General features: G+C 53.8%; 1 protein-coding gene and 1 long non-coding RNA gene across 2 annotated transcripts in view; both read left to right on the forward strand.

Annotated features, from left to right (window-relative positions):
* LOC307204602 (maestro heat-like repeat-containing protein family member 7) overlaps window positions 1–22,709 on the forward strand; it is a 371,363-nt gene that overhangs the window by 24,538 nt on the left and 324,116 nt on the right. The window lies entirely within an intron of this gene.
* LOC307203992 overlaps window positions 5,960–22,709 on the forward strand; it is a 273,126-nt gene continuing 256,376 nt past the window's right edge. Inside the window, exons 1-2 of the long non-coding RNA XR_013833428.1 lie at window positions 5,960–6,094; window positions 6,242–6,337. This is a non-coding gene — a long non-coding RNA (uncharacterized lncRNA). The remainder of the gene's footprint in view (window positions 6,095–6,241; window positions 6,338–22,709) is intronic.

Below are 22,709 nucleotides of genomic sequence, written 5' to 3' on the forward strand. Positions count from 1 at the left end.
GCCCCTTGCTTCTGGGGTGTCCCCCTTGGGTCCCCCCTTGCCCTGCCCATCGGTGCCCCCTTCTGTGAATCTTCCGATTCGCTGGAGAGGCTCATGGAATCTATCGGGCTGCTGTCATACTCTCCTATGCTGTCCTCGGATTGCTCCCCCTCGCTCTCCATCTCCTCTCCTCCCTGCGCTCCCGCTGAGTCCCTGACACGGAGATTTTGGACTCAAGATGGGGGGAAGAGGGGGTCGAATATCTCATCACAAGGGAAGGTGCCCCGGCCAGCGCCAACAGCTGGGTGCGGATTTCGACTTCAGGATAGAATATATCCCCGGAGACAACAACGTCATGGCTGATGCGCTATCCAGGAAGCCGCAGTATCTGGAGGAAGCAGCACCGGTAGCGGCTAAACACATTTTCGCACCCAAGGCGTGGGCATGCGCTTCTGCCACAATAGACCTGGAAGCGATACGGCGCGAGCTGCGAACAGATTCCTTCGCGCGCTCCAAGATGGAGGAGGTGCGCAGCGGCACGGCAAAGGACGACGAGTTCCAGATACGCGACGGACTGCTCCTCCGCAAGGGGGCCATCTACGTACCGGGAGATGAACTCCGCGCGACAGTACTGCAACAGCTACACGACGCACCCAGCGCCGGACATTTCGGCAAGGAAAAGACGGTGGAATTAGTAGCCAGAGACTTTTGGTGGCCCAAGATGCGGGGAGAAGTCGCGGAATACGTCACGAGGTGCGACACTTGCCAAAGGGCCAAGCCAGTACACAGACCGCCGGCGGGACTGTTAGAACCGCTACAGACCCCGTCCGAACCGTGGGAGAGGGTAGCCTTGGACTTTGTCACTGACCTGCCCAGCTCGAGGGGCAAAACAGCAGTACTCGTGGTAGTCGACATGTTCACCAAGATGGCGCACTTCATTCCTTGCGCGAAGGTGGCCACAGCGGAACAGACGGCCAAGCTGTTCATAGACCACGTGTTCAAGGTACACGGCCTGCCACGGTCTATCCTGTCTGACAGGGGGCGCCAGTTCATCTCAAGTTTCTGGCGGAAGCTGATGGGGATCCTGAACGTCAAGGTCAACCTAGCGTCGGCAAGACACCCGCAGACCAACGGACAAGCGGAGAGGGTCAACGCCGTCATGCAGCAGTACCTGAGATGTTACGCCAACCAGCAGCCCTCGACCTGGGTGGACTATCTGCCCCTGGCCGAGTTTGCCTACAACAACACACAACACGTGTCCACGGGGGTGACACCGTTTTTTGCCAACCACGGGCGACATCCCAGGACCTTCCCGGGCTTAGAGAAAGAGGGGGAGGGGGAGCCACAGGGAGCAGAGGCATTGGCAGAGGAGTTACAGGAGGTCCATGAACAGCTCCGTAGACAGTTAGACCTAGCAAAACACGTATACAAGATGCAAGCAGACAAACACAGAAGAGTGGGGGAGGACATACGGGTAGGGGACTGGGTCTGGTTAGCGGCCCAGGCAGTGCCGGCCAGATCCTTAGCTAAGAAGAAGCTAGGACACAAGCAGTTGGGCCCTTACCTAGTCGAGGCACAGATCAACCCAGTGGCTTTCCGTTTGACACTACCGGAGGGTTCCAGAATGCACCCGGTCTTTCATAGATCGGTGCTAACGCCCTACAAGGCACCTCACAGGTTTCAGGAGCCAGGGACAGCTCCCAGTCCGCTTAGAGATGCACCCATGACAGGGGGGTCGCCGAGGGCGGGGCCACTCAACGAGGTGACGGAGATTTTGGACTCGAGATGGGGGGAAGAGGGAGTCGAATATCTCATCGCAAGGGAAGGTGCCCCGGCCAGCGCCAACAGCTGGGTGCCGTACTATGCGGTGGAGGAGCACTACCTCAAAGACGAGTTCCACGCACTCTTCCCACACAGGCCCATGCCGGAGGATTATTTTGACGAATATCTTTTCACCCCCACACTCTCAGCCAGTACGTTTCAGGGGTTCTCCTCGGTTGAGGAGACGGTTCCAGAGACTACCTCGCCGGAGGGGTCGGTCTCAGACTTGGGTGCGGAGCGCTCTTATTGGTGGGACACTCAACCCGAGGAGGAGTGGCGCAGGAGACTGCTCAGAGGGCCCTGGCACGCAGACTACCCAGAGGAAATGGGGGAACAAGGGGGCATGGACGGGTTGGGGGAGGATCCTGGGTTCGAGCACGCCGGCAACGAGATGGAAGCAGAGGAGAGCGACGTCGATGTACCCGTCACGGACTGGCAGCATGCCAGGGGGGAAGACCGGTATCCGGCATGCACCCCCACAGCATTGGAGCACCCGGAACCCACGCCAGAAGAGGGGGAGGGGGGAAGGGGGGGCTTCGAGGGGGGGATGGATGTCAGGGACTCAGCGGGAGCGCAGGGAGGAGAGGAGATGGAAAGCGAGGGGGAGCAATCCGAGGGGAGCGTAGGAGAATATGACAGCAGCCCGATAGATTCCATGAGCCTCTCCAGCGAATCGGAAGATTCACAGAAGGGGGCGCCGATGGGCAGGGCAAGGGGCGACACAAGGGGGACACCCCAGAAGCAAGGGGCCAGCGGGGACTCCCAGAGCACCAGTTGCAAATCAGGACCAGCTTCCCCACCAGAGCGTAGTGGGGGGGAGGAGTCCCAGGTGTCAGAGCCCACATATGCACCACCAGCGAGAGAAGATGAGTCAGGGTGGACCACGCCTCCATCGGAGAGCGAGTTAACGGTTAAGAGGAAAGTTGCAGGCTGGGCGCGCGCGCCAAGTTCAAAGGTACAGGCGAGCGGCACAGAAGGTAGCCCGGATAGGGAACCAGGTCCTAAAGCCCACCGGAAGGAGGGGCAAGAATCGTCAGGGTCAGCGTCAGAGGAGTCCAGGAAGGATGAGACCCTAGCGGGCAGGAGGGCCCAGAGGAGAAAGGAATTTAGGAAGAGGTGGAGCAAAGCGAGAGTCTTAAACTGGTGTGGAGGGGGAGGAGACTCAGACAGGACTTCGCCGGTCTAAGGTCGGGACGTAGAGCTGCACGCTGCGGCTTTGAAATGGAGACTGAATCTCAATAAAGACTTTTGTACATAACTACAGCCTAGCGTTGGTCCTCTGTGAGCTGGGACCTGGAGGCAGCTCTGACAGCAGCGTAGGAGAAGATGACAGCAGCCCGATAGATTCCATGAGCCTCTCTAGCGAATCGGAAGATTCACAGAAGGGGGCGCCGATGAGCAGGGCAAGGGGGGACCCAAGGGGGACATCCCAGAAGCAAGGGGCCAGCGGGGACTCCCAGAGCAGCAGTTGGAAGTCAGGACCAGCTTCCCCACCAGAGCGTAGTGGGGGGGAGGAGTCCCAGGTATCAGAGCCCACATATGCACCACCAGCGAGAGAAGATGAGTCAGGGTTAGCCACGCCTCCATCGGAGAGCGAGGGAACGGTCAAGAGGAAAGTTGCAGGCTGGGCGCGCGCGCCAAGTTCAAATGTACAGGCGAGCGGCACAGAAGGTAGCCCGGATAGGGAACCAGGTCCTAAAGCCCGCCGGAAGGAGGGGGAAGAATCATCAGGGTCGTCAGAGGAGTCCAGAAAGGATGAAACCCTAGCGGGCAGGAGGGCCCAGAGGAGAAAGGAACTTAGGAAGAGGTGGAGCAAAGCGAGAGTGTTAAACTGGTGTGGAAGGGGCGAAGACTCAGACGGGACTTCGCCGGTCTAAGGTCGAGACGTAGAGCTGCGCGCTGTGGCTTTAAAATGGAAACTGAACCTCAATAAAGACTTTTGTACATAACTGCAGCCTAGCGTTGGTCCTCTGTGAGCTGGGACCTGGAGGCAGCTCTGACAGTTGTTATATACCAAAGTCTTTATTGAGGTTCAGTTTCGATTTCAAAACCGCGACGCGCAGCCCTACGTCTCAAACTCTAGACCGCTGAAGCTCCGTCTGAATCTCCTCCCCCCAGACACCAGTTTAAGACTCTAGCCTTGCTCCACCTCTTCCTTTGCTCTTTCCTCCTCTGGGTCCGCCTGTCCGCTGGGGTCTTGCCCTTTCTAGACTCTTCTGACACCGAGTCCCCTGAGTCTTCCCACCGCCTCCGGCGGGCTTTAGGACCTGGTTCCCAATCCGGGTTTTCTACTGTCCCGCGCGCCTGTACATTCAAACTTGGCGCGCGCGCCCAGCCGGCAACCTTTCTCCTGACCGTTACACTGCTCCTGTCACTGCTTCCCCCTTCGGGGAGGCTAGCTGGACCTGACTTCCCCTCCGTTCCCTCACCCCCACTACGCTCTGGTGGGGGAACTGGTCCTGATCTCCCGCTGCTGCTTTGGGAGTCCCCGCTGGCCCCTTGCTTCTGGTGCATCCCCCCTGGGACCCCCCTTGCCCTGGCCTTCGGCGCCCCCCTCTGGGAATCTTCTGATTCGCTGGAGAAGCTCATGGAATCTCTCGTGCGACTGTCATACTCCCCTACGCTGCCCTCAGATTCTTCCCCTTCGCTCTCCATTTCCTCTCTCCCCTGTGCCTCTGCTCCTGAGCCCCTGACATCCATCCCCCCTCGAAGACCCCCCTTCCCCCTCCCCCTCTTCGGGTGCGGGTTCCGGGTGCTCCAGTGCTGTGGGGGTGAGTGCGGGATACAGTTCTTCCCCCCTGGTGTGCAGCCGGCCAGCTGGATCCAGCCAGTCCATAATGGGCTCGTCGACGTCGATCTCCTCTGCTTCCATCTCTCTGCAGGTGTGCTCGAACCCAGGATCCTCCCCTAACAAGTCCATGTCCCTCTCTCCCCCTGTTGCCTCGGGTGATGCTGCGTGTAAGGGCCCCCTCCGCAGTTCCCTGCTCCACCCCACCTCCGGTTGATTGTCCCACCAATAAGAGCGGTCTGTGACAAACCCCGAGAGTGATCCCTCTGGGGAGCTTGTTTCTGGCGCCGTTTCCTCAGCTGATGAGAACCCCTGGAACGTGCTGGCTGAAAGTGTGGGTGTGAAAAGATAGTCGTCGAAATAATCTGCCGGCATAGGTCTGTGTGGGAAGAGTGCATGTGTCAGAGCTGCCTCTAGGTCCCAGCTCACAGAGGACCAACGCTAGGCTGTAGTTATGTACAAAAGTCTTTACTGAGGTTCAGTTTCCATTTCCAAGCCGTAGCGCGCAGCTCTACGTCTTAAAGCCTAGACCGGCGAAGTACCGTCTGAGTCTCCTCCCCTATGACACCAGTTTAAGATCCTAGCTCTGCTCCACCTTTTACGCTGCTCTCTCCTCCTCTGGGTCCTCCTGCCCGCTGGGGCATTGCCCTTTCTGGACTCTTCCGACGCTGAGTCGCTTAGCTCCTCCCCCTCCCTCCGGCGGACTTTAGGACCCGGTTCCCAATCCTCACTCTCTGCTGTCCCGCGCTCCTGTACATTTGAACTTGCCTCTCGCGCCAACCCAGTGACCTTCCTCCTGACCGTTACACTGCTTCTGTCACTGCTTCCCTCTTCCGGAATACTGACCGGATCTGACCTCTCCTCCGTTGTCTGACTCCCCGATGGAGGTGTGGTCAGCCCTGCCTTATCTTCTCTCCCTGGTGGGGAATGCACTGGCCCCGATCCTTGGGACTCTTCCCCCCCACTCTGCTCTGGTGGGGAAGCTGGTCCTGATTTCCAACTACTGCTCTGGGAGTCTCTGCTCCCCCCTTGCTCCTGGGGCGTTACCCTTGGGAACCCCCTACCCCTGGCCACTGGCGCCCCCTTCTGTGAATCTTCCGGTTCGCTGGAGAGGCTCGTGGAATCCCTCGGTCCACTGTCCTCTTCTCCTACGCTCCCCTTGGATTCTTCCCCTTCGTTCTCCATCTCCTCTCTTCCCTGTGCCTCTGCTCCTGAACCCCTGACAGAAGGGAAGACCTTGGTTTCAAACACATCATGGACACCTTAATCATTATATAAATTGTATAGACACTTGAATCTAACAGAGAATTATTCTTGCTACGATAACTTTGGCAAAGCTTCACTTTTGTGTTTCTTCAGGGAGATGTTGTCAGATTGTTCCATGCAGAACAGGAGAAGTTTCTGACCTGTGATGAGTATCAGAAGAAGCAACATATCTTCCTTCGCACAACACTGCATCAGTCAGCCACTTCTGCAACTAGTTCTAAAGCTCTGTGGGAAATAGAGGTACTGTGTGATGCTTCTGATGTTTTCCCTAGCTTGGATTCAGAGAGTTCATAATATTTACCTCCTAATGGGTAGTGTCAGGTAGCTCTGACAGGTAGTGTCCAAGCATTCTCTTTATGTGATAGATCTCATGCACTACTTCTGCAGGTGGTGCATCATGATCCATGCCGTGGAGGAGCAGGGCAATGGAACAGCCTATTCAGATTTAAACATCTAGCGACTGGAAACTACTTGGCTGCAGAGGTAAGAGTCACAGACAGTTGAATGTGGTAGAGGGTGAATAACTGGGGTTGACTAAACAGGGCAGAGCCTTTGTCTTTTGGAATTGTCACTGGGCCAGGTTGTATGTTGTTCTGAGAGCATGGATGCTGCTGGAAAGCCAGACTGCGCAGGCACACCTGTGTAATGGGCTGTCTGCCTGATTTAGACTGGAAATAACCATGTTGTTGTTGGGCAGTTTCTTCATGGTTACTGCCACCCTTAGTTATCCAGGGAGCCCCTCTTCTAAGCAACCCATTGAGTGACTGAGGCAGCCATGCAGCTTGGTTTCTGAAGGGCAGCTCTGCCACCTGGGTGCAACTGTGAAGAGAGTGAGACTATCCTGCTTCTTCAGCTGCAAACGTCTAACCTTGAAAGTGCCTAAGGAGGACATGGTGGCTCTTCTCCCCACTTCTTATGTGGAGGGGGAACTGTGGAGAAATCCACAGCCATACAAACATCAGCTCCATTGTCATGGTGCATTTCATGAGTTAGCAAAGGATGATTCGAGGATCAGGATCACATAGGAGAAAGTGACAGAATGCATAGCTCAGTTGGTTAGAGTGTGGTGCTGATAACACCAAGATTGCAGGTTTCATCCCCGTATGGGACAGCTGCAGATTCCTGGATTGCAGGGGGTGGACCTCAGGGTTCTTTCCACTTCTGCAACGCTATGAGATTGCTTCTGTGAGATTGCTTGCTGCTTTCCCTTCAGTATGATGGTTTAGTTTTAGGCTCAATATGCCCTGAGAGCCCCTAAACCCTCATATTCACGGGGGTGGAGGTGGTTCTGGTAATTCCTTGATTCCTCCAGGAAAAAGTCCAGAACTCTCATCACTTACCAAGTATTATGTTTGTTCGGCCTTTTAGTTACAGAGCCCCTTACAGTTCTGTCTCTCTCTTCAGGGAGTTCACTTGGCTTATCAATTACTCGCCTTGCAGTCATGTCCCTCTTCAATGTTGCTTCTAGTATGCTACAGTGTCCTACAGTCTTTAACCTTTGAGGCCTTACTCTGCATCCCCCAACTGCACCTTCTCCCTGTATGCACTGGTGGAGGAAGAGGAGTGCGGGGGGAGCGTACTGCCCCCGGCAGCACGATCCCGGTAGGGTGCCATCGCAGCTGCCCCCCCGCCTGCACTGGGCGCCCTGCCCCTGCAGGCGGCATGCCCCACCCCTGTGGGTGGCATGCCCCGCCCCCAGGATGCATGCCAGCCCCGCCCCCGCCTGCTCTCTGTCCCCCCCCCCCCCGGTTCCGGCAGGTGAAGCTCCACCACTGCCTGTATGCTAGTAGAGCATGTACATCCTTACACTGCTGCAGAATTAAAATGTCCCTCACTTTCAGTTAGGACTATTGTGAGCATATATATTCTGTAGTAAAAATGTTGCTTTTTGATGAATCCCAAGTAGGTGTGCTTAGTAGCTTCCCCCCCACCTTTTGTTAGATTGATCTCTTTCACTTTTGTGTCTTGCGCCCAACTCTTAACCTGGAAGCCCAGGAAAATGCGTCAAGATAAGACATCTATTTGTCTTATCAAATCATTTGGGGACTGCGGATATCTAGAAAAATTGCAATATAAATAAGTCAGGCAAGTCCCAGTGTAGAGGAAAGCCTTTTATGTTTGGCTTAAGGTTAGATTGTGAATTATCTTTCTTCTTCTTTGGCGATCATTCATAACTGAGTAAGATTGTCTTCCATGAACACGGTCTTAACAGTGAGTCCGTAAGTGACTGTGGAGGCCAATTCTGCATCCATACTTCCTTCCATAGTGGGGACATAGTACTGGAACAAAACAAAACCAGACCAGACCAGACCAGGAAAGAACAAATGTTACAGAAAAACTTGTGCATGAGGCCAAACTAGAAAGTTACACTAATCCCTTGTTGGAAAGAATGACTTACTAAAGTTTGGGATTCGGCTATAATGGAGAAAGTAACATCTTATCTAAGAGCGAGAATTGCAAGTGAATACAGAAATAAATTCTCGGAAAACTTGTTGCCCCTTATATAATTACCTCCCATGAAAGCAAATGCAAGTACAGTGGTACCTCGGGTTACAGATGCTTCAGGTTACAGATGCTTCAGGTTACAGACTCTGCTAACGCAGAATATTACCTCAGGATCTGAACAAGGCTGAACAAAATGCTTGTTTAACCTGGAGGTAGGCTGTCTGAATTGTGCATTGCTTTGTAACAATTTGTTGGGTCTCTGGACCATAATAAAGATAGATAGATAGATAGATAGATAGATAGATAGATAGATAGATAGATATAGATAGATAGAACTTATTTTTTTCCCTGTCGGGATGGCACCTGTAACCCTATTGGATTCCTACCAATCCAAATGGAAAGCTACACTGCACGAAAAGCTAAGAGGCTTGGGGTTTTCCCCACAAGCCCTGCTAGCTGTAGGTTATGAGAAAGCGAGAGCAATAGTCCACCAACAAATCTGGGATGTGGAACTGCAATGTCATTTGAGTGAGATGAATAAACACCCAGTGATAAAAGACAATAGGAGAGGGTTTACCTCAGCAATATCTGTCCAGATTACAAATACCTAAATACAGACGGTCGTTTACCCTTGCCAGGTTCAACGTGCTGCCATCTGCCTTATTGCAGGGCAGATTCGAGGGTTAACCATACGTGGGACAAGTCTGCCCCTGCGGCTTGATGGAGGTAGAAACTGTTTCTCATGTCTTGTTACGCTGCCGTTTCTACAGGGATATATGCTCAGCATTTATCACCCCTGTTATACAAAAAATCTCCAAATGAGTCCGAACTTCCATGTCTAAAACTCCTGGTAGAGGACAAGGATCCAGAGATCACGCTAAGGGTGGCCAAATTCAATCCCCTCTATACAAGACTGGATCCAAAAGCTGACAGACTATGCCAAATTAGATGGTCTATCAGAAAAAATAAAGAATAAATCAAAACAGGAATTTGTTTCAAAATGGAAGGTTTTCAAAGAATATCTGAAAAATAAATATAGTAGTTTAAATTCTGTTGCAGCATTTGAGGAACTTCAGTAATAGTTGCAAGGTAGATATAAGAAATTAGACTTATTAAGAATAAGTTTAATTATGATAAAAGTGTGTATTGGCAATAAGTAATATGAAATTGAAATATGGAATAGACGGGAGGTTGGGTCTTAATACCTCATGTGGTCTAAACCACAGAGCCTAGGGCTTGCCGATCAGAAGGTCGGCAGTTCAAATCCCCGGGACAGGGTGAGCTCCCGTTGCTTGGTCCTGCCAACCTAGCAGTTCGAAAGCACGTCAAAGTGCAAGTAGATCAATAGGTAAATGGTGTTTCCATGCACAGCTCTGGTTCGCCAGAAGCAGCTTAGTCATGCTGGCCACATGACCTAGAAACTGTATGTCAGCTCCCTTGGGCAGTAAAGCGAGATGAGTGCTGCAACCCCAGAGTCGTCCGCGACTGGACCTAACAGTCAGAGGTCCCTTTACCTTTACCTTTAATATAGCAATATTGCAAATGCTGTTCAAATTATCACCCCCCACTACTTTTATTCAAAGGGATTTGTGCCTTTAGTAGTCATTCACTGTGTAGAACCAATGAGAAGACTGGAAATATGAGGTGCTCCTGAAAAATATGTGGCCTTCCTTACATGTGAACCAAAGTGATTTCTTCTCCAGTGTATATTCTCAGGCATCATTTGGGAAATTCCCAGTTTCCTCCTTTTTGTCACAAAACAGTGCACCCTCTGCCTGAACAATACTCCATATGCTTCCTGTTTCCATGCAGCTGTGTGTTTCTCATGACCAAACTGAAGGAATGGGTTTCTGTGCAGTAAGTTTAAAACTGACTCAAACCTCACCCCCTTTTGTTCTTTCAAAAGAGAGCACTCTAAAATGCGTAAAACTTGAGCTGTTGAGCAAAAGCATAATAAGGGCACAGCTGCATAAACAAGCCCTCTCCTTTATCAGTCACGGCAAGGGATGACCCTGGCTCTCTAGGGGAACAGAGAAAACATGTCAGTAACTTATCTTATGTGCTGACCACAAAATACGTGCAGACCGATGTCCGGGGAAAACGCCAGAAGTGTGTTCCCGGAGATGATGACCTATTCCTCTCAGATAAGAGTAGGAAGAGGAAGATCCTTTTATGGTCAGAAGTACCAGAGCAGGAACATCTGTGATGTCAACCTGCGTGTACAAGCTGACATGGCTGGGGAAGGGGGAGAGGGTGCCTAGAGGATATATATACTGCATGAAACTTGTCATTTCTTTGGACTTGCTGTGGACTCACCACGCAAGTGCCTTCTGCTATCCGGAGAGCAGAATAAACTCTTTCTTTGAACCAACTCGGTGTCATTTGACTTCCTTCCTCCTGTCCCGGAGCAATGCAGACCCAATCGATGAACTCCAATAAGGCTACAAAACCTAACCTCATTTCTCTTTATCAACTGATAAAAGCCTCTTTGAGCTAGATGGCGGTTTAAGCTATAACAAATACATGCACACGAATGTACACACCCTCGCTGTTCCTGACCAGCAGAAGGCATTTGATTTTGTAAATGAGGGCCTTAGATTCTAAGATGCTATATGTTGTCCAGTATTCAAAGTGACATACCTCAGCACCTAGCCTCAGCGCCTAGGACTTGCCGATCGAAAGGTCGGCGGTTCGAATCCCTGCGGCGGGGTGCGCTCCCGCTGCTCGGTCCCAGCGCCTGCCAGCCTAGCAGTTCGAAAGCACCTCCGGGTGCAAGTAGATAAATAGGGACCGCTTACCAGCGGGAAGGTAAACGGCGTTTCCGTGTGCGGCTCTGGCTCGCCAGAGCAGTGATGTCACGCTGGCCACGTGACCCGGAAGTGTCTGCGGACAGCGCTGGCCCCTGGCCTCTTAAGTGAGATGGGCGCACAACCCCAGAGTCTGTCAAGACTGGCGCGTACGGGCAGGGGTACCTTTACCTTTTTACCACCTGATGATATGCATGCTTACTCTTTACGCACACGATTTCGGCCTCATTGTTTACTTGGCACTTCTAAATACCGTATTTTTTGTCCCATAGGACGCTCCGTCCCATAGGACGCACCTAGTTTTTTCCCCCTTTATTCCCCCCCCCCCAAAGCAGGTCGGGGAAACCGAACCAGGTCGAGGAACGGCGCTGCGTATCCCTGCTGTCCCATGAGCTTGTGGGGCTGGCCGATGCCTGCCTCAGGCGGCAGGCTGCTATCCGCAGCGTGGGCAGCCCTGCGGGGAACTCCTGCAGGGCTCCTCATGCTGCGGATGTCTGTCCGGCGCGCGGGGCGCTCTGCTTCAGGATGCCCTGCGCGCAGGGCGGCAGGCTGTTATCCGCAGCGTGGGGAGCCCTGTGGGGAACTCCTGCAGGGCTCCCCATGCTGCGGATGTCTGCCCGGTGCGTGGGGCGCTCTGCTGCAGGGCGCCCCGCCCGCCGGGTGGCAGGCTGCTATCCGCAGTGTGGGGAGCCCTGCGGGGAACTCTTGCAGGGCTCTCCACGCTGCAGATGTCTGCCCGGTGCACGGGGCGCTCTGCTTCAGGGCGCCCCGCCTGCCGGGCAGCAGGCTGCTATCCGCAGCCTGGGGAGCCCTGCGGAGAACTCCCACAGGGCTGCCTAGGCTGCGGATGTGTTCCTGAAGCGCCGGGCGCTCTGCTTTCAGGGCGACCGACGCTCCGGGAAGCAGGCTGCTATCCGCAGCCTAGACAGCCCTGCCGGACCTCCTGCAGGGCTGCCCAGGCTGTGGATGCGTTCCCGAAGTGTTAGGCGCTCTGCTTTCAGGGCGCCCGACGCTCCGGGAAGCAGGCTGCTATCCGCAGCCTAGACAGCCCTGCTGGACCTCCTGCAGGGCTGCCCAGGCTGCGGATGTGCTCCCGAAGCGCCGGGCGCTCTGCTTTCAGGGCGCCTGACGCTCCGGGAAGCAGGCTGCTATCCGCAGCCTAGACATCCCTGCCGGACCTCCTGCAGGGCTGCCCAGGTTGCGGATGTGTTCCCAAAGCGCCGGGCGCTCTGCTTTCAGGGAGCCCGACGCTCCGGGAAGCAGGCTGCTATCCGCAGCCTAGACAGCCCTGTGGGACCTCCTGCAGGGCTGCCTAGGCTGCGGATGTCTTCCTGAAGCCTGGAGAGCGAGAGGGGTCGGTGCGCACCGACCCCTCTCGTTCTCCAAGCTTCAGCGAAAGCCTGCATTTGCCCCATAGGACGCACCCAGATTTCCCCTTCATTTTTGGAGGGGAAAAAGTGCGCCCTATGGGGCAAAAAATACGGTATGTATAATCTTGTGAAATGGTTGCCCTTTTATTTTACTAGACTTATTTCAAAGCTGGCATGCTGACTTGATAAACTTGTTGGTTTATCTACTTATTTATTTTACCCCTCGGTTTCCATTGCAAGAGGAATGCTCATGGCAACTTGCAGTATTTTAAATACAAACTGTACAAGGTGTGCACACTAATGCTCTCTTCACCCTCCTGTTCACTGTGCTCTCTCTGCATTTGCAGTGCTGGATTTTTCATCCATAGTCACATGGATTGTTGAAATGCATTATATATGCATTTATAATGCAGATGCATTATAAAATGCTACTGTTTGATGAGTTGTTTTTCAAACCAGCTTCATGCCAATTTCCATTATTAATTCACTTCTAGCTAAAGTATGAACACCTTTGCATAGGGTAAATACATCCTTGTCCTATCAGCGTCAATGGCCCATGTGTGTATACAGACAGTAACAAATGGAAGTCCTGCTGATGTGAACACTGGGGAAAGAGCTGTGAAATGTACATGGGGAGGCAACAGGTGTGGGGACCTTCACTGGGGCACAGCTGCTGAGCTACCCTCCTAACACACCTTCCTTGCAGCTTACCAGAGGGCTGGTGAGGTCAGGGCTCTGTAGATGCCCAGTACTGGATTGATTCCACTGGTGCATCTGCACAAACCCTTACCTTACAATTTCCTTGCTCTTTTCCTGCTCAGATAGGCTGCAGTGATGCTGATGCTGGTTGGGTGGCTCTGCCCTTACCACAGCTGCTGCTATTGTCCCTATCATGGCAATATAAAGCATTACCTGGAGACTAAAATTGAACAGCATGAAAGCCAAATGCTTGCTTAAGCAGAAAGATTCTTCACCTGGTGGCAAACATTTGCAAATGAAGAGGCAGGGTAAATCTCATCAGGCAGGAAATTCCATCATCTAAGCTAGGGGGTCACCAAAACAGTGCCCAAGGGGGGCATGCATATTTGTGGAGCGACAAGGTTAAAGCGCACAAAGCTTTCAAACACCATATTGTCAGGAAAGCATTATTTAATGTCTGGATAAGATACAAAGATTTACTGGAAAATAAGACCCCAAGGTGGTTGTCACCCATGGAGGCAAAGGCTCTGAAAAGACTCAATATGGAGGCCAAATGGCCAAAATATTGGGAGATATTAGAACAAGAAGGAGATAAATTGAAACTGAAGTTTTGAGAAACTAAAAGATAAAGTGCGAGATTGGCTTCATTATTATCAAATAAGAGAGGCCTATAATCTGGACAAAAAATTGGGCTTCTAGGTGGAAAAATCGAAATTGGAAACAGAATTGTTGGAACCTAAAACTAAGATTCTCTCAAGAATGTATAACTTGCTGTTAAAATGGAATACACAGGATGAAACAGTTAAATCAGCTATGATTAAATGGGCACAGGATATTGGTCATAACATTATGTTTGCTGACTGGGAAAAGTGGTGGTATGAAGTTTACGGCATGTAATGCCTTAAGAGAGAATATTATTGTCAGGGACTCAGCGGGAGCACAGGGAGGAGAGGAGATGGAGAGCGAGGGGGAGCAATCCGAGGGCAGCGTAGGAGAAGATGACAGCAGCCCGATAGATTCCATGAGCCTCTCCAGCGAATCGGAAGATTCACAGAAGGGAGCGCCGATGGGCAGGGCAAGGGGGGACCCAAGGGGGACACCCCAGAAGCAAGGGGCCAGCGGGGACTCCCAGAGCAGCAGTTGGAAATCAGGACCAGCTTCCCCACCAGAGCGTAGTGGGGGGGAGGAGTCCCAGGTATCAGAGCCCACATATGCACCACCAGCGAGAGAAGATGAGTCAGGGTTGGCCACGCCTCCATCGGAGAGCGAGGGAACGGTCAAGAGGAAAGTTGCAGGCTGGGCGCGCGCGCCAAGTTCAAATGTACAGGCGAGCGGCACAGAAGGTAGCCCGGATAGGGAACCAGGTCCTAAAGCCTGCCGGAAGGAGGGGGAAGAATCATCAGGGTCGTCAGAGGAGTCCAGAAAGGATGAAACCCTAGCGGGCAGGAGGGCCCAGAGGAGAAAGGAACTTAGGAAGAGGTGGAGCAAAGCGAGAGTGTTAAACTGGTGTGGAAGGGGCGGAGACTCAGACAGGACTTCGCCGGTCTAAGGTCGAGACGTAGAGCTGCGCGCTGCGGCTTTAAAATGGAAACTGAACCTCAATAAAGACTTTTGTACATAACTACAGCCTAGCGTTGGTCCTCTGTGAGCTGGGACCTGGAGGCAGCTCTGACAGTAAGTCCTGTCTCAAATTTCAAAGAACCTCGCAACGTGAGAGGATGCAGCGAGGGGCGAAGATTGGTGCTTCGCGAGCTCACAAAAGCAGCACAAGATGACTACAGAAGAACGACTGGCAGCTTTGCAAGATGCTGTGGCACAACTTAACGCAGAAATACTAGCGGCAAGGAGGAGAGAAGAGGAATCAGATGCTGTCTGCAAGGATCTGCAAACCAGGTTGGAAATGTTGACTAAACAGGGGCCACCGGGAGCCAAATCAGAGGGGATTGGGCTCGGGAAGAGAGGGGGGAGCCTTGTGTCACATTTCGATGGGAGTCTGCAGCAATATCCTAACTTCAGAGCAGACGTGGTTTTTGCGCTAAAGTTACTGGAGAAGGACTTTAGAGATGAGCAGGAGAAAGTAGGCTTCATACTAACGCATCTCCATGGAGAAGCTAAAGCGTGGTTGCGCAATCTGTGGAGAGATAATGATCCAGCCCTCCAAAACGCAAAAGCCTTCATTAAGGCAATGGACGATTGTTTTTTATCGGAGATAGATGTGGATGTCGCTAGAAAAGAGATTCACGGTTTGAAACAAGGCAGAGCCACTGTAAGGCAATATCATTCCCGCTTTTTTGCATTGGTCAACGCGCTGGGATGGGAAAAAGACTCAGCGTCCGTCAGGGACCTGTTCTGGGAGGGGCTGAACGGGGCTGTGAAAGACGAAATCGCAAGGGGGGAGAGACCAAGAAGCACTCAAGAAGTGGTCCAGAAGGCGCTGACGATTGGTGTGCGGCTAGAAGAACGTCCCTGGAGCAAAGATGAAGGGCGTTGGGGACGCACGCCAGCAAGGGCACCTCCTTTCTTTCCCAGAGACTCAGCGCGCGCTCAATCCACGCCTCCACTGGGAGGGGGAGAGGAGCCGATGGAGATAGGTGGTGCCAAGGCTCAGTCAGCGACCAGAGCCCCAACACCGGGAGCAGCCAAAGTGAAGCCTCCTAGAGGGAACAGGAAGTGTTACATCTGTGACAGTGCTCAGCATATGGCAAAAGAGTGCCCCCAGAGGCTCCACAAGCACAATGCAGCCTCAGCAAAAGTAACAGAAGCAGTTCAGCAGAGAGAACCACAGCAGGGAAACGACGAAGTCTGGCTGGAAGCAGAGCCACTGGGGCCCAGCCAGACGAATCAGTGAAGCAGTCCCCAGGAATCTTACAGCCCACAGACCCCTCCCGCCCAAACCAGTGGTGCAGCTCACCGCAACACTCCAGCTTCCCAATGGGCTCACCATGGAAGTCCCTATTACCATTGACTCTGGTAGCAATGCAGACTTTATAGGAGTGGATTTCATCAAGCAACATAGCATAGCGCTCCTGCCTGCCACGATGCCCCTGAAAGTAGTGACAGTCGATGGAAGAGAATTGCTGGGGAGACAGGTGGTACAGCAAACGCCGCCAATGGTGATGCGAATTGGAAATCACCGTGAAGTCATCAGCTTCAACGTCACCCAACTGTCAGACACGCCCATAGTGTTGGGCATGAGCTGGTTGGACAGGCACAGCCCGGCATTGGCATGGTACCAGCGTAAATTGACCTTCTGCTCCTCCTACTGCGCAGAACATTGCATCATGACTAACCAGGAGGACGAGGGGCAAGAGGATGACCCACAGCTACAACTGGGCATGCTGCAAGCGGTACCCGACAAGTACAAGGCGTTTTTGGAGGTCTTCTGCGAGAAGGAAGCGGACAAGCTCCCTCCCCACAGACCCTACGACTGCAAGATTGACCTCCTGCCGGGGGCAACGCTGCCGACCGGAAAACTGTACTCCATGTCTGAAGACGAACTGCAAGAGCTCACGGAGTTCATAGATCACAATTTGAAGCGGGGATTCATCCGAGAATCCAAAGCAGTGGGGGGCAGTCCTGTGTTCTTTGTGAAGAAAAAAGACACGCCCCAAAAGAGGCTGGTAGTTGATTTCAGAATCTTAAACTCGAAAACCAAGCCCACGGCTTTCCCGATGCCCAAGATCGATGACTTGCTCGCGACGGTGAGGAAGGGACGCATCTTCACCAAGTTGGATCTACGAGGGGCGTACAATCTTATACGCATGCGGGAGGGCGACGAGTGGAAGACGGCCATGTTCACGCCTGTCAGGGACTCAGCGGGAGCGCAGGGAGGAGAGGAGATGGAAAGCGAGGGGGAGCAATCCGAGGGCAGCGTAGGAGAATATGACAGCAGCCCGATAGATTCCATGAGCCTCTCCAGCGAATCGGAAGATTCACAGAAGGGGGCGCCGATGGGCAGGGCAAGGGGCGACCCAAGGGGGACACCCCAGAAGCAAGGGGACAGCAGGGACTCCCAGAGCAGCAGTTGCAAATCAGGACCAGCTTCCCCACCAGAGCGTAGTGGGGGGGAGGAGTCCCAGGTGTCAGAGCCCACATATGCACCACCAGCGAGAGAAGATGAGTCAGGGTGGACCACGCCTCCATCGGAGAGCGAGTTAACGGTTAAGAGGAAAGTTGCAGGCTGGGCGCGCGCGCCAAGTTCAAAGGTACAGGCGAGCGGCACAGAAAGTAGCCCGGATAGGGAACCAGGTCCTAAAGCCCGCCGGAAGGAGGGGCAAGAATCGTCAGGGTCAGCGTCAGAGGAGTCCAGGAAGGATGAGACCCTAGCGGGCAGGAGGGCCCAGAGGAGAAAGGAATTTAGGAAGAGGTGGAGCAAAGCGAGAGTCTTAAACTGGTGTGGAGGGGGAGGAGACTCAGACAGGACTTCGCCGGTCTAAGGTCGGGACGTAGAGCTGCACGCTGCGGCTTTGAAATGGAGACTGAATCTCAATAAAGACTTTTGTACATAACTACAGCCTAGCGTTGGTCCTCTGTGAGCTGGGACCTGGAGGCAGCTCTGACAGTAAGTCCTGTCTCAAATTTCAAAGAACCTCGCAACGTGAGAGGACGCAGCGAGGGGCGAAGATTGGTGCTTCGCGAGTTCACAAAAGCAGCACAAGATGACTACAGAAGAACGACTGGCAGCTTTGCAAGAAGCCGTGGTACAACTTAACGCAGAAATACGAGCAGCAAGGAGGAGAGAAGAGGAATCAGATGCTGTCTGCAAGGATCTGCAAAACAGGTTGGAAATGTTGACTAAACAGGGGCCACCGGCAGCCAAATCAGAAGGGATCGGGCTCGGGAAGAGAGGGGGGAGCCTGGTGTCGCATTTCGATGGGAGTCTGCAGCAATATCCTAACTTCAGAGCAGACGTAGTTTTTGCGCTAAAGTTGCTGGAGAAGGACTTTAGAGATGAGCAGGAGAAAGTAGGCTTCATACTAACGCATCTCCATGGAGAAGCTAAAGCGTGGTTGCGCAATCTGTGGAGAGATAATGATCCAGCCCTCCAAAACGCAAAAGCCTTCATTAAGGCGATGGACGATTGTTTTTTATCGGAGATAGATGTAGATGTCGCTAGAAAAGAGATTCACGGTCTGAAACAAGGCAGAGCCACTGTAAGGCAATATCATTCCCGCTTTTTTGCATTGGTCAACGCGCTGGGATGGGAAAAGGACTCAGCGTCCGTCAGGGACCTGTTCTGGGAGGGGCTCAACGGGGCTGTGAAAGACGAAATCGCAAGGGGGGAGAGGCCACGGAGCACTCAAGAAGTGGTCCAGAAGGCGTTGACGATTGGTGTGCGGCTGGAAGAACGTCCCTGGAGCAAAGATGAAGGGCGTTGGGGACGCACGCCAGCAAGGGCACCTCCTTTCTTACCCAGAGACTCAGCGCGCGCTCAATCCACGCCTCCACTGGGAGGGGGAGAGGAGCCGATGGAGATAGGTGGTGCCAAGGCTCAGTCAGCGACCAGAGCCCTCACACCAGGAGCAGCCAAGGTGAAGCCTCCTAGAGGGAACAGGAAGTGTTACATCTGCGAAAGTGCTCAGCATATGGCAAAAGAGTGCCCCCAGAGGCTCCACAAGCACAATGCAGCCTCAGCAAAAGTAACAGAAGCAGCTCAGCAGAGGGAACCGCAGCAGGGAAACGACGAAGTCTGGCTGGAAGCAGAGCCGCTGGGGCCCAGCCAGACGAATCAGTGAAGCAGTCCCCAGGAATCTTACAGCCCACAGACCCCCTCCCGCCCAAACCAGTGGTGCAGCTCACCGCAACACTCCAGCTTCCCAATGGGCTCACCATGGAAGTGCCTATTACCATTGACTCTGGTAGCAATGCAGACTTTATGGGGGTGGATTTCATCAAGCAACATAGCATAGCGCTCCTGCCTGCCACGATGCCCCTGAAAGTAGTGACAGTCGATGGAAGAGAATTGCTGGGGGGACAGGTGGTACAGCAAACGCCGCCAATGGTGATGCGCATTGGAAATCACCGCGAAGTCATCAGCTTCAACGTCACCCAACTGTCAGACACGCCCATAGTGTTGGGCATGAGCTGGTTGGACAGGCACAGCCCGGCATTGGCATGGTACCAGCGTAAATTGACCTTCTGCTCCTCCTACTGCGCAGAACATTGCATCATGACTAACCAGGAGGACGAGGGGCAAGAGGATGACCCACAGCTACAACTGGGCATGCTGCAAGCTGTACCCGACAAGTACAAGGCGTTTTTGGAGGTCTTCTGCGAGAAGGAAGCGGACAAGCTGCCTCCCCACAGACCCTACGACTGCAAGATTGACCTCCTGCCGGGGGCAACGCTGCCGACCGGAAAACTGTACTCCATGTCTGAAGACGAACTGCAAGAGCTCAGGGAGTTCATAGATCACAATTTGAAGCGGGGATTCATCCGAGAATCCAAAGCAGTGGGGGGCAGTCCTGTTTTCTTTGTGAAGAAAAAAGACACGCCCCAGAAGAGGCTTGTAGTTGATTTCAGAATTTTAAATTCGAAAACCAAGCCCACGGCTTTCCCGATGCCCAAGATCGACGACTTGCTCGCGACGGTGAGAAAGGGACGCATCTTCACCAAGCTGGATCTACGAGGGGCGTACAATCTTATACGCATGCGGGAGGGCGACGAGTGGAAGACGGCCATGTTCACGCCCTTGGGCACCTATGAGTATAGGGTTATGCCTTTCGGTTTACAAAATGGCTCCCACTGCTTCCAAGCCTTCATGCATCACGTGTTAGCGGGGCTCCTATACAAGAGGTGCGTCTGCTTCCTGGACGACATTCTGATCTTCTCGGAATCGCAGGAGGCTCACGAGAGAGATGTCAAGGAAGTCCTGCAAAGACTACGGGAGCACAGGCTTTACGCCAAGCTGGAGAAATGCCAGTTCGACATGACGGAGGTGGATTTCCTGGGCTACAAGCTGTCCGACAAGGGAATCGCCATGGACAGCGCCAAGGTACGATCAGTACTGGACTGGAAGAGCCCGCGCAATCGGAAGGAGGTCCAGAGGTTTGTCGGCTTTGCTAACTTTTATCGCAAGTTCATCAAGGGTTTCGCTATGCAGACGGCGGCCATCACGGACACCCTCAGCTCCAAGAAGAAGAAGTTCATCTGGACGGACCAGGCGGAGCAGTCCTTTCAGAAACTCAAGCGTCTTTTCGCTTCCGAGGAACAACTGCTGCATGTGAACCCCAGCAAGCCCATGAGGGTGGAGACGGATGCCTCCGACAGAGCCGTGGGGGCAGTCCTGTTGCAGCGAGACCCACAAGGGGATTGGAGACCGTGTGCTTTCTACTCCAGGAAGCTCAGCAAGTCGGAGCAGAACTACACCATCTGGGACAGAGAGTTGCTGGCCATTCATGCAGCATTCAAGGCGTGGCGGCACTTCCTCATTGGAGCCAAACACACGGTGCAAGTTCGCACGGACCATAAGAACCTGGAGTACTGGCGCACGGCGCGGTTCCTGAACCAGAGACACATCCGCTGGGCGGAGTTCTTTGCGGATTTCGACTTCAGGATAGAATATATCCCCGGAGACAACAACGTCATGGCTGATGCGCTATCCAGGAAGCCGCAGTATCTGGAGGAAGCAGCACCGGTATCGGCCAAACACATTTTCGCACCCAAGGCGTGGGCATGCGCTTCTGCCACAATAGACCTGGAAGCGATACGGCGCGAGCTGCGAACAGATTCCTTCGCGCGCTCCAAGATGGAGGAGGTGCGCAGCGGCACGGCAAAGGACGACGAGTTCCAGATACGCGACGGACTGCTCCTCCGCAAGGGGGCCATCTACGTACCGGGAGATGAACTCCGCGCGACAGTACTGCAACAGCTACACGACGCACCCAGCGCCGGACATTTCGGCAAGGAAAAGACGGTGGAATTAGTAGCCAGAGACTTTTGGTGGCCCAAGATGCGGGGAGAAGTCGCGGAATACGTCACGAGGTGCGACACTTGCCAAAGGGCCAAGCCAGTACACAGACCGCCGGCGGGACTGTTAGAACCGCTACAGACCCCGTCCGAACCGTGGGAGAGGGTAGCCTTGGACTTTGTCACTGACCTGCCCAGCTCGAGGGGCAAAACAGCAGTACTCGTGGTAGTCGACATGTTCACCAAGATGGCGCACTTCATTCCTTGCGCGAAGGTGGCCACAGCGGAACAGACGGCCAAGCTGTTCATAGACCACGTGTTCAAGGTACACGGCCTGCCACGGTCTATCCTGTCTGACAGGGGGCGCCAGTTCATCTCAAGTTTCTGGCGGAAGCTGATGGGGATCCTGAACGTCAAGGTCAACCTAGCGTCGGCAAGACACCCGCAGACCAACGGACAAGCGGAGAGGGTCAACGCCGTCATGCAGCAGTACCTGAGATGTTACGCCAACCAGCAGCCCTCGACCTGGGTGGACTATCTGCCCCTGGCCGAGTTTGCCTACAACAACACACAACACGTGTCCACGGGGGTGACACCGTTTTTTGCCAACCACGGGCGACATCCCAGGACCTTCCCGGGCTTAGAGAAAGAGGGGGAGGGGGAGCCACAGGGAGCAGAGGCATTGGCAGAGGAGTTACAGGAGGTCCATGAACAGCTCCGTAGACAGTTAGACCTAGCAAAACACGTATACAAGATGCAAGCAGACAAACACAGAAGAGTGGGGGAGGACATACGGGTAGGGGACTGGGTCTGGTTAGCGGCCCAGGCAGTGCCGGCCAGATCCTTAGCTAAGAAGAAGCTAGGACACAAGCAGTTGGGCCCTTACCTAGTCGAGGCACAGATCAACCCAGTGGCTTTCCGTTTGACACTACCGGAGGGTTCCAGAATGCACCCGGTCTTTCATAGATCGGTGCTAACGCCCTGCAAGGCACCTCACAGGTTTCAGGAGCCAGGAACAGCTCCCAGTCCGCTTAGAGATGCACCCATGACAGGGGGGTCGCCGAGGGCGGGGCCACTCAACGAGGTGACGGAGATTTTGGACTCGAGATGGGGGGAAGAGGGAGTCGAATATCTCATCGCAAGGGAAGGTGCCCCGGCCAGCGCCAACAGCTGGGTGCCGTACTATGCGGTGGAGGAGCACTACCTCAAAGACGAGTTCCACGCACTCTTCCCACACAGGCCCATGCCGGAGGATTATTTTGACGAATATCTTTTCACCCCCACACTCTCAGCCAGTACGTTTCAGGGGTTCTCCTCGGTTGAGGAGACGGTTCCAGAGACTACCTCGCCGGAGGGGTCGGTCTCAGACTTGGGTGCGGAGCGCTCTTATTGGTGGGACACTCAACCCGAGGAGGAGTGGCGCAGGAGACTGCTCAGAGGGCCCTGGCACGCAGACTACCCAGAGGAAATGGGGGAACAAGGGGGCATGGACGGGTTGGGGGAGGATCCTGGTTTCGAGCACGCCGGCAACGAGATGGAAACGGAGGAGAGCGACGTCGATGTACCCGTCACGGACTGGCAGCATGCCAGGGGGGAAGACCGGTATCCGGCATGCACCCCCACAGC

The sequence above is a fragment of the Podarcis cretensis genome (assembly GCF_951804945.1).
Source record: "Podarcis cretensis genome assembly, chromosome: 15".
In the NCBI taxonomy this organism is placed as follows: domain Eukaryota; kingdom Metazoa; phylum Chordata; class Lepidosauria; order Squamata; family Lacertidae; genus Podarcis; species Podarcis cretensis.